The sequence below is a fragment of the Vicugna pacos genome, chromosome 5 (assembly GCF_048564905.1).
Source record: "Vicugna pacos chromosome 5, VicPac4, whole genome shotgun sequence".
Lineage (NCBI taxonomy): Eukaryota > Metazoa > Chordata > Mammalia > Artiodactyla > Camelidae > Vicugna > Vicugna pacos.
Genome location: NC_132991.1, coordinates 63018691 through 63027502, shown reverse-complemented (window position 1 = coordinate 63027502; position 8812 = coordinate 63018691). Strand labels below are relative to the sequence as shown.

General features: G+C 39.9%; 1 long non-coding RNA gene across 3 annotated transcripts in view; it reads left to right on the top strand.

Annotated features, from left to right (window-relative positions):
• The first annotated feature begins 4287 nt into the window (after positions 1-4287).
• The window catches only part of LOC140696437 (uncharacterized), a 77123-nt gene continuing 72598 nt past the window's right edge, over positions 4288-8812 (top strand). For 2 of the 3 annotated variants that reach the window (XR_012072772.1, XR_012072774.1), the window contains exons 1-2: positions 4288-4408; positions 8284-8418. This is a non-coding gene — a long non-coding RNA (uncharacterized lncRNA). The remainder of the gene's footprint in view (positions 4409-8283; positions 8419-8812) is intronic. The other variant, XR_012072773.1, reaches the window with a different exon arrangement.

Below are 8812 nucleotides of genomic sequence, written 5' to 3'. Positions count from 1 at the left end.
AGAATTGAACTGGCTTGTCAAATTCAATGAAGAAGAAAATGACTTTTTGGGAGGTGAGAAAACTACTTAAAGAGTTCTTTTGGTATTTGATTTAGTTATTCATTTTGCAGAAAGATAGCATGCCACTGTACAAAGGCTGTGATATAACTGCACAGCCATGGTTGTCTTTTTACGTGAAAGAGGCAGAATGACAAGGAATTATAGGCCAAAAATAACTGTGTTGAGTGGGCTGGATTTGATGGGGTGCAAGCAGGAAGCAGCTTGATTCAGTCTCACCGCTTTCCTTTGGAGTCTCTCTGTTGAATATCTTCCCTCTTGGATCAAATCTTCTATCATTTACAATGAATTTTCCAGTCACTTTCACGCAGTAAAGGCATTTTTCTTATTCTAGTCAGCATATTAAAGCATTTCTTAAAAGCACATACATACAACACTCTTCCCAAGAAAAGTTCCACTAAACATAGTTTTCTCCACCTCATTACGTAAAACACGAGTGGTATAGTTAGATGGACAAGGAGATGGGAAGTTGTGAAAAACGACCCTTCCCTTTGTTGACTGAGTCTCCTGTCTGACAGAATATGCATTGGATTAGAAGAGTCTCCCTGACAGAGACCATCTCCAGTGATTAAGTGACTTAATGGTTGTCCTGTTCCCAAATAGCACTGCTGAAAGAGAACTGCAAATGTGTTTGCGTTACACAGTTAGAGCTTGCAAGGTGAGATGATGTGCCAGTAATTGAGTAAATCGGGGTTTTTTTTCTTGGAGGAGATCTTTTATCCTACTTTTTGAAACAAGTTAATCCCGCTTCCACTCTCCTCTGCTTCAAAGGCTTGGGTCACTGCAGCGACATCCTCTGAGAGGCGCCTGCTGCTTTCCACATGCTCAGCTCTGATCTCTCGCTGAACCACAGGGAGTCACTAGAGACCAGGTCAAATTCCTTCTCTTAGGCAAGTCATTTTCATGGCTTTGTAGGTGTTTGTTAAGAGGCCCATTCTTATATTTTCTTTTCCAAAATTATTTTAGCCCTGTCAATATAGTAACATGCATCTTTAGCATGACAGACAACCGGGTAAAAGATTTGGGTAAAAGCCATGAAAGTTCATTCCCTAATATCTTTTATAGTAAATTCCAAACTTTATGCAAACTTTTATGCAAAATTCACCACAAATATTTAAAGAAAAGTTAACTGAAGAAATCAGAGATGTTTGCTGGGAGATATATATATATGGGAGATATATATATAGGAACTTACATGTATTATGTGTAATATAATAATATATTATAATCACAGACGATTTTAAACATATTTCATATATCTATATATAACTATATCTATTTATCTATCTACCTTTCTATCTAACTGTCTATAGATTAACTACTACATATGCCAAATGCAGGCAAAGTCACCTAGTTTACAGGCTGTCTTATCCCCACCATACCTGGGAAGATGTTTGTATTCTCATTTTTGTAGAAAAAGGAAAAGAAATTCAGCAAGATTAAGTGGCTTGCTGATAACCTCATATCTAAAACTTCCTGGCTTTTAGTCCATAACCTTCTATCACAGCAGTCTGCTCAAAGAGCAAAACAAGTGTGAATAATTTTCCTCAGTGCTTTATGAAAAGATAAGTGAGCCATCATTTATTCAATAAATATTTAACTTATAATTGTGTATTCCACCTCATTCCAAAAAGGATGAGGAAGCTTATCAAAGCAAATAGAGTTAATCAATAGGCTATAAAAGAGAAAAGAAAACTAGCCACAGGGAAATAGGTGAATTAAGAAGGAGAAAATTACTATAAGGTGCATAGAAAAGTTGTTTTGCAAGTGCGGACCCAAAGACTTACATAATAAGGGGAATCCTCCTTGTCTGTTAGTCGCAGTATTAAATTATACATCCCCATGCTTCACAAAAGTTCTTCAGTATTGTTCTTTTCCTTCATAATCAAATATCTAGTCAACTAACACGAGTAAGAAATGAAGCTGGTTTGCTGCTTTGGTGTACTTAATAATTTCCATCTTTGTTGATTGGTTTTAAATTTGTGGAAACTATGCTTTTTATCAATATCATAAACACTTTCAGTTTTGAATTCATTTTTATTGAATAGGTTCAAAATGCAATAAATATTCAAATAATTTCAGAAAGACAAGTACAGGCAACCCATTGCACAAACCCAGATAATATCGCTGATGAAAGGGGAACTGTTCATTGGCAGGAAATGACACAAAAAGAGCTGGAAGCGGTCACTTGACTGGAGACCAAAAAAAGAAAAAAAGCATAATTGAGCATAATGGTTAAAGAATATCACTAAATAGTCTTCAAAAGAATAAGATATACAGAAATTGAAACTCACAGACTCATACACAGAAACTCATATCATAGAATCCTTTCTGTACAGATGCTAGAGGTAGGTTGCAAATGTGTCCGAAAGATCACAGTGAAGAGAAAAAAAAGTTTTGTTATAGGTTTTACAGTATATTGGAAAAAAAGGCCATTGTCCAAGGCAACTTTTTCTAGTTTAGAGAGAGATTTTTTTTTCAAAGAGATGTGATATGAATATTTAATTTCTCTCTGAGAATCAAGAGGTTGCCATTTGGAAAAATGTCTTCAATGTGTGTAATTGATTTTTGTTCTCAACAACCTCTCTAATGAAGTATAGAAACTCATCAGATGACAAGATTGACCTCTAAGCCTACTCAAGATTCTGAGAACAAGTTTGTGTTAGTACAAGCTTAGTACAGGAGAAAAATAACATACCTGAAGAAGTGACGGTGCCACAATCAGGGAAAGAAAAGTCATGAGATTTTAATTTCAATTCTGGTTACATATAGTTTATTATGAAGGAATTTTCAAATGTCAGTTTGGTCTCTGAAGTAAGGAAACTCACAATAAAAGAATCCATTTTATCATTATTACTCCCTTGGGGTGCATTTCATATTTTCTATTATATTATTATGACACTTTCTCAATTTTGATCTTTTTTTTCAGTTGGAATGGGAAATAAATGAGAATTTTTATTATTTAGAAAATTTTAGCTAATTCTCTTTTTACCTAGGTTTAGCAAACTCAACAAATAATGTGTTAAACTCAGTCCAAAGGCATGTGAATTTCAAGGGAAATTAAACCTTTCTGATTTACTTATACATTACTCATTGAAATATTATTTAGCAGAAAATGCTTGATGTCTGGAAACCTTATGAACCATTTTATCATCTTTTTTTTAATTTGATTCAGAAAGTTGATTTTCATGGCTAGTAAATAAAGTTTTTATCTGGAGAGATGAAACCACAAAGTCTATCAATATGGTCATTATAGTTTATATCACCAATTTTTCCAAACAGATTTGATACGGCTCACAATAAAAGCACTTTCAATAGGGCAGTTAAAAATAAAGGTAAAAATTGAGATTAAAAAGATGTAAAGAAAAAATAATTTTATGGGGGGAATTGTAAAATATATTAAATTTGTTGTGAGCTTCCCAACCACCAAAGCAAAAGGGAAATCAAATGATTTTACTTGAAAGAAGTCTGACATTTGATTCTATCTTCATCTTGGACAGCGCACAGGTCATACTATGAGAGCAAAAGCTAAGCAGGGAGACCAACAAACCAGGAACACCTTGTTTAGCAATAGTTCCCAAAATAAATGAAAACTGGAGCCTTCTTGCAAAGTTCCAGAACTTTGTCTCTCTTAATCTTTTTTACCTCTTTAGCACCCCCTACACACAACTCTGGCAACCGTTTGTTTATTCACTGTATCTTTGCCTATGTTTGTTACTGACCCTTTCAGTCAGGCCTTCTGCCCCATGTCCTTTGTGCCAATAGGAGGCTGAGTTCTGTTCAGAAGCAAAGGAAACTTAAAAAAATTTTTTTTTGTATATGTGTTTTTTTATTGAAGTATAGTCAGTTCACAATATTGTGTCGATTTCTGGTTTACAGCATAATGTTTTTTAATTAAAAAAATTTTTTTCCTTGGCAGGGGGTAACTAGTTTTACCTATTTAGTTTTAGAGGAGGGACCTGGGGATTGAAACCAGGACCTCATGGATGCTAAACATGCACTCTACCGTCTGAGCTAGCAAACTTTTAGTCCTCGATCAGAGAATGGAGAGATGAGAGCCAGGTGCCTTAGAAGAGGCGCTCTCCCCAGCAGGCCGTGGGCGGGGCCGCTTTATGGAGCTCTCACGGGGAGGGGGCGGAGCTCTCCCGGGTCGGGCGGGCGGGGCTGCCCTGCTCTCGCTCCAGGTCGCCGTTCCAGCGCAGTCTCTGCACACCGCCCGCCGCCGCCATTTTAAGTTACAGCATCCTGTTTGTGCTTCGGCCACGGTCGGCCAAGTCCGGCGCCCACGATTCTGCGTTGGGGACTCTAATCTGACGCATTAAGTGCGAGCCTCTGCGTTCGGTCCCTACAGGCAAGTAAAACTGGACTAAGCACAAAAGAAGAGGTTAGACCTTATAGAGTTGGTCTTATTTTTCCGAGAACAAATCCCTCCTGTGTCTTGTCCTGCTCCTCATTCTTGAGGGGCGCTGAGGGGCGCAGGTCGGTCCCTCTCTACCTGCTTCCTGCTGAGTTTGGGCGTCGTCGTAACTCCGGGTAGAGGAGCAGAGCTTCTCCCCAGCTGCCTTTAGACACGTTTATTGTCCCCAGGCCTCAGCCCTGACTGTTCGTAGCCCTGAGCGATCACCACTGCAAGTTTCGTAGATTCTAACCTGGAGACAAAGCACACCAGGCAATTTCATATGCATGGCCAAGATATTACCAAGAGAATAATGGTCACATGTGAAATTTTTCCTAAAAATGAAGCTATCTAGGTCTTTTGCCTGTAAGTAAAAGTGTGCCCTGATGTCGAGGCTCACTGCCGTGGCCTGAGCATCCCTGGTCACATTTTTGTTGGCTTTGGTTCCACTTCCTGATCTTGGAGAAGTGGCCTTATGTAGGGAGTGTCCTGTGGGACCCAGCAGCATGCTTCCCTCTGGTCGCCAGCGTTATACGCTCCAGGCGTGCTCCCTGTAGGGCTGCGTGCGCCCTTCTGTTGTGGTGGGGCCAACCACTGTAGGCACACTGGTTGGCAGGCCTGGCTCCCAGCCCTGTTGGCTGTGAGGCTGTGACTCTGTCGTGGCAGCAGGCCCACAAGAGGGTGAGGTGGGTTTCCCATGTGGTTGACTGAATGGCCCAGGGCGCACAGGTTGGTGCCAGCCCGCTGAAAGTTTGGCCCGGGTCCCTGTGTGACCTCGGGGTGGGTGAGCATGGAGTGGATGCTGACTCACTAGTGGGTCGAGTTGGATCCCCACGTGCCTGTCTGCATGGCCCAGAGTGCTGGGGCTGGTGCCCACTTGCTGGTGGGGCAGGTAAGCCCCTGGTGCTGATAGGTTAGAGAGAGGATTCCAGAGTGGCTCTTTCCAGTGCCAGTGTTATTGTCATAGAATGAGCGCCCCAGATTGGCTGCTTGCCAGCATCTCCATCCTCAGGGAGTCCCAGGTGCCTCCTGTCTCTTTGGGAGGGTCACCAAGGTCAGTCAACAAATGGGTCTGACTGAGTCTCCTCTGCACTGGGACTCGGAACACGTGGGGTTTTGTGCTCCCCTTCAAGAGCTGTCTCTGTTTCCTATAGCTCTCCGGCTCTCCTGAACATAAGCCTCGCTGGTTTTTAAAGCCAGAAGTTCTGAGGGCTTGTCTTCATGGTGAAGGACCCCTAGGCTGGGGATCCCGATGTGGGGCTGGAGCACTTGCTCCTTGGGGAGGACCTCTGCATATTCCTCCAGCGATATTCTTCCTGTTTGTCAGTTGCCAACCCGGGTCCTGACTGTACCGCGTCTGTGCCCCTCGTACCCACCTCACTGTGACTCTTTCTTCATGTCCTTAGTTGTAGAAAATCTTTTCTGCTCATTCTCATTGGAGAAGTGGCCTTATGTAGGTCATTCTCAGAGATAGTTGCTCTGTAAGTAGTTGTAATTTTAGTGTGTCTGTGGGAGGAGGTGAGTTCAGGGTCTTCCTACTTTGTCATCTTGGCTGCACTATTATTTTTGAAAAGTTCAAGTGGACCAGGAGTATTTCTAGTGTTTCTTGGATTATTTCTGGGCAATTTAAATATCTGTCTCTGAAAAGTCTGAGTTCTATCCTTTCTCAGCTGGTCCACCCCTATGTTTGCAGGCCTGGGGCAAGAGTTCACATCGAGACTCATCCACTCATCATAAATTTAAATACTTAAAAGTTATCAATCAAACTAACAAACTATTACATAATATATATTCTGGTACTCTGTTGACAAATACATCTTCATAATAACTTGGAAGGCCTGGTTAAAATTCTTGGACTTCTATTCTCACTTCCAGTTCCATCCTGTACTGCAGGGACCTTGTGGTTAATGTGGTTAATTTTATTCCTACTTTAAACAAAACAAATAAACACTGGCTTTGGCCATCTGTTGGCGTTTGGTTTGTAGTCTTCCTTTAGGAGGATAGGAAGAATCCCACCCAGGTCCTGGAAGATAGCTTGGGGCCATTTGGGCAGGGAAGTCTGGGGTTCTGGGTATCCGGAGTGTGTAGGAGGGGGATGGGGGCTCCCAGAGTGGCTTGGTCTATCTCTGGGTAGATTTCTTGGTTCTGGGAGTGTGTTGCTGGAGGTGAACCAGAGTGGCGCCCTCTACAGTGTGAGGTCCAGGGATAGGCCACATCTGCCCTGGCCTAAGAATGGGTTGGCTTCTCAGTTCTGTAAGGCTGTGGACTCTGGCCTGTTACACTGTAGGAAGTGGCAGGTGAAGGACAAAGCAGGGTATAGCTAGTACTTCTTACCAAATATTAATGAATAACAGAAAATTTATCTTGATACGAAGTTTCTGGAAAAATTCTCTGCAGGTGTTTGGAACCCTATCATCCTTCCTTTTACACCAACTCTCTTTAGCCTGTGAAATTGAGATCATTGCTTGAATTATTCCATCATTTTGCTTTTCTTTAGCTTCAGGTATCTTGATAATTCAAGACAATGTGACTCTATAGTCTGAATTCCAGGTACTTGCTGTTTAATCTCTTTTCTTTTGGGATATAAACTTGGTTTGCTGAATAAATTTTTGAATTTGTGGTTTTCTCTAGACTTAGAATTTAAAGGAAGATATTCTTTCTCCATTCTCTTAGGTTCCAAGATATACCTGTCACTATGAAAAAAGACATGTAAATACAATTAGAGAAAAACACATCAAGAATTATTCTGTATATAATGTTACTTGAGAAATGTTACCATGAAGTCCAAAAATAAAATTTTATTTCCCCACTTTAATAATTATTGTTTATTTCATTCATAGAGGAGAAAAGTTAAGTTCTTGTGTGCTATTTAAGTTTCAAATATACTTTGAGGCAAAAAAAATTAATGGATACTATTTAAGTTTCAAATATACTTTGAGGCAAAAAAATTAATGGATACTATTATGCTATATAAATATATGTTAGGAAGGTGAGTTGAAGACAGTTTAAAAAACTTGAAAATATTTGCTTATGCAGCGTAGGCTTTTCAGCAGTTATTTTTAAAGACTGAGGAATTAAGCACCTGTCATTTTTGCCAGCTGGTGTAGATGTTAAAAATTACTGTCAGTCTTCCGCCTGCTTCCCGATTTTGCACCTGCTACTGCTTGAGTTACGGGCGTCTCACACATGGTAATTTAATAAGGTTAGGCCCCTTGGCAGTGCACTAGATGCCATCCCACTGGGAGTTAAAGCAGTTTTATAAGGTCTTGAGGGAAAAATACTAAATATGAAGTTTGAGACTAAAAATTTAGTCCCTTGTAGACATTACATTTTTCTAACTGAAAAATGTTAAAGGAATATAGAAGATGGGAAATTTAGCTACATATTACAAAACAAAAATGATCCTTTTATGACTGGACTATTTGTACCAGTCAATTTCTCCACATGGTGAATTTGTAATTTTTAAAAAGCATTTTTATTTCCTGATGTAACAATCAAATATAAATATATACTGAGAGCTGCTTTGTTCACTATGGTATCATGAGCCACATGTGGCTATTTATATTAAATAAAATGAGATACAATTAAAAATTCAATTCTGCTGTCACAGTGAGCCACATTTCAAGTGCTCAGTCGCCAAATGTGGTTAGTGGTTATATACAGGACAGTGTAGCTAGAGATTTCCATGTGTACTGAAGATTCTAGTGGACAGTGCTGTGTGAAATTTCAAATTTCTGATTTAGGCAAACTTAGCCTTAAAGATCTTGAGGCCATAGTGAATCTTCCTTTAAAGAATGATTGTAATAGCCCAGCATCATCTTGGGTTACAGAAACTTAGGTAAAGTTGAAGCTGTTGGCTACTGGAATCTGAGGGACCTTTGCTAAAGATAGAAGTGGCATGATGACCTGAAGTACCTGACATCAGGACAACGCTGTTTCAGCTCCTCACAATGTATAGGCAGCAGGTACTTTTCAGAGATTTTATAATCCCCGTAGATAATAGATATGTTTTTAGAGAGTGGGAGAACTATTTATCACTTCATTTCTTCCAAATATCCAACTATTAACTTGCAAATTCTGCGTCTATTCTAAAGAAAAAGTGATATAGGATAGCTATGTTGTGATGAAGTAATTTAACAATTAGTCCTATCATCTGGAACATATATTAAAAGACTGAATCAAGATTTTTGGGGCCCAGCCATGCAAAGTAGAGGAGCTCATAGCAGAGAGAGAATATTAATAGACAGGCTCTCGAGTTCTTGAGTAAGAGTCTCATCCCCAGAGAGGTTTTTTTTAAAGTAACAGCTGAAAGGTCACTTTAAACTTGATCCTTGAAGATGTTCAGTGAGACAGATCAAG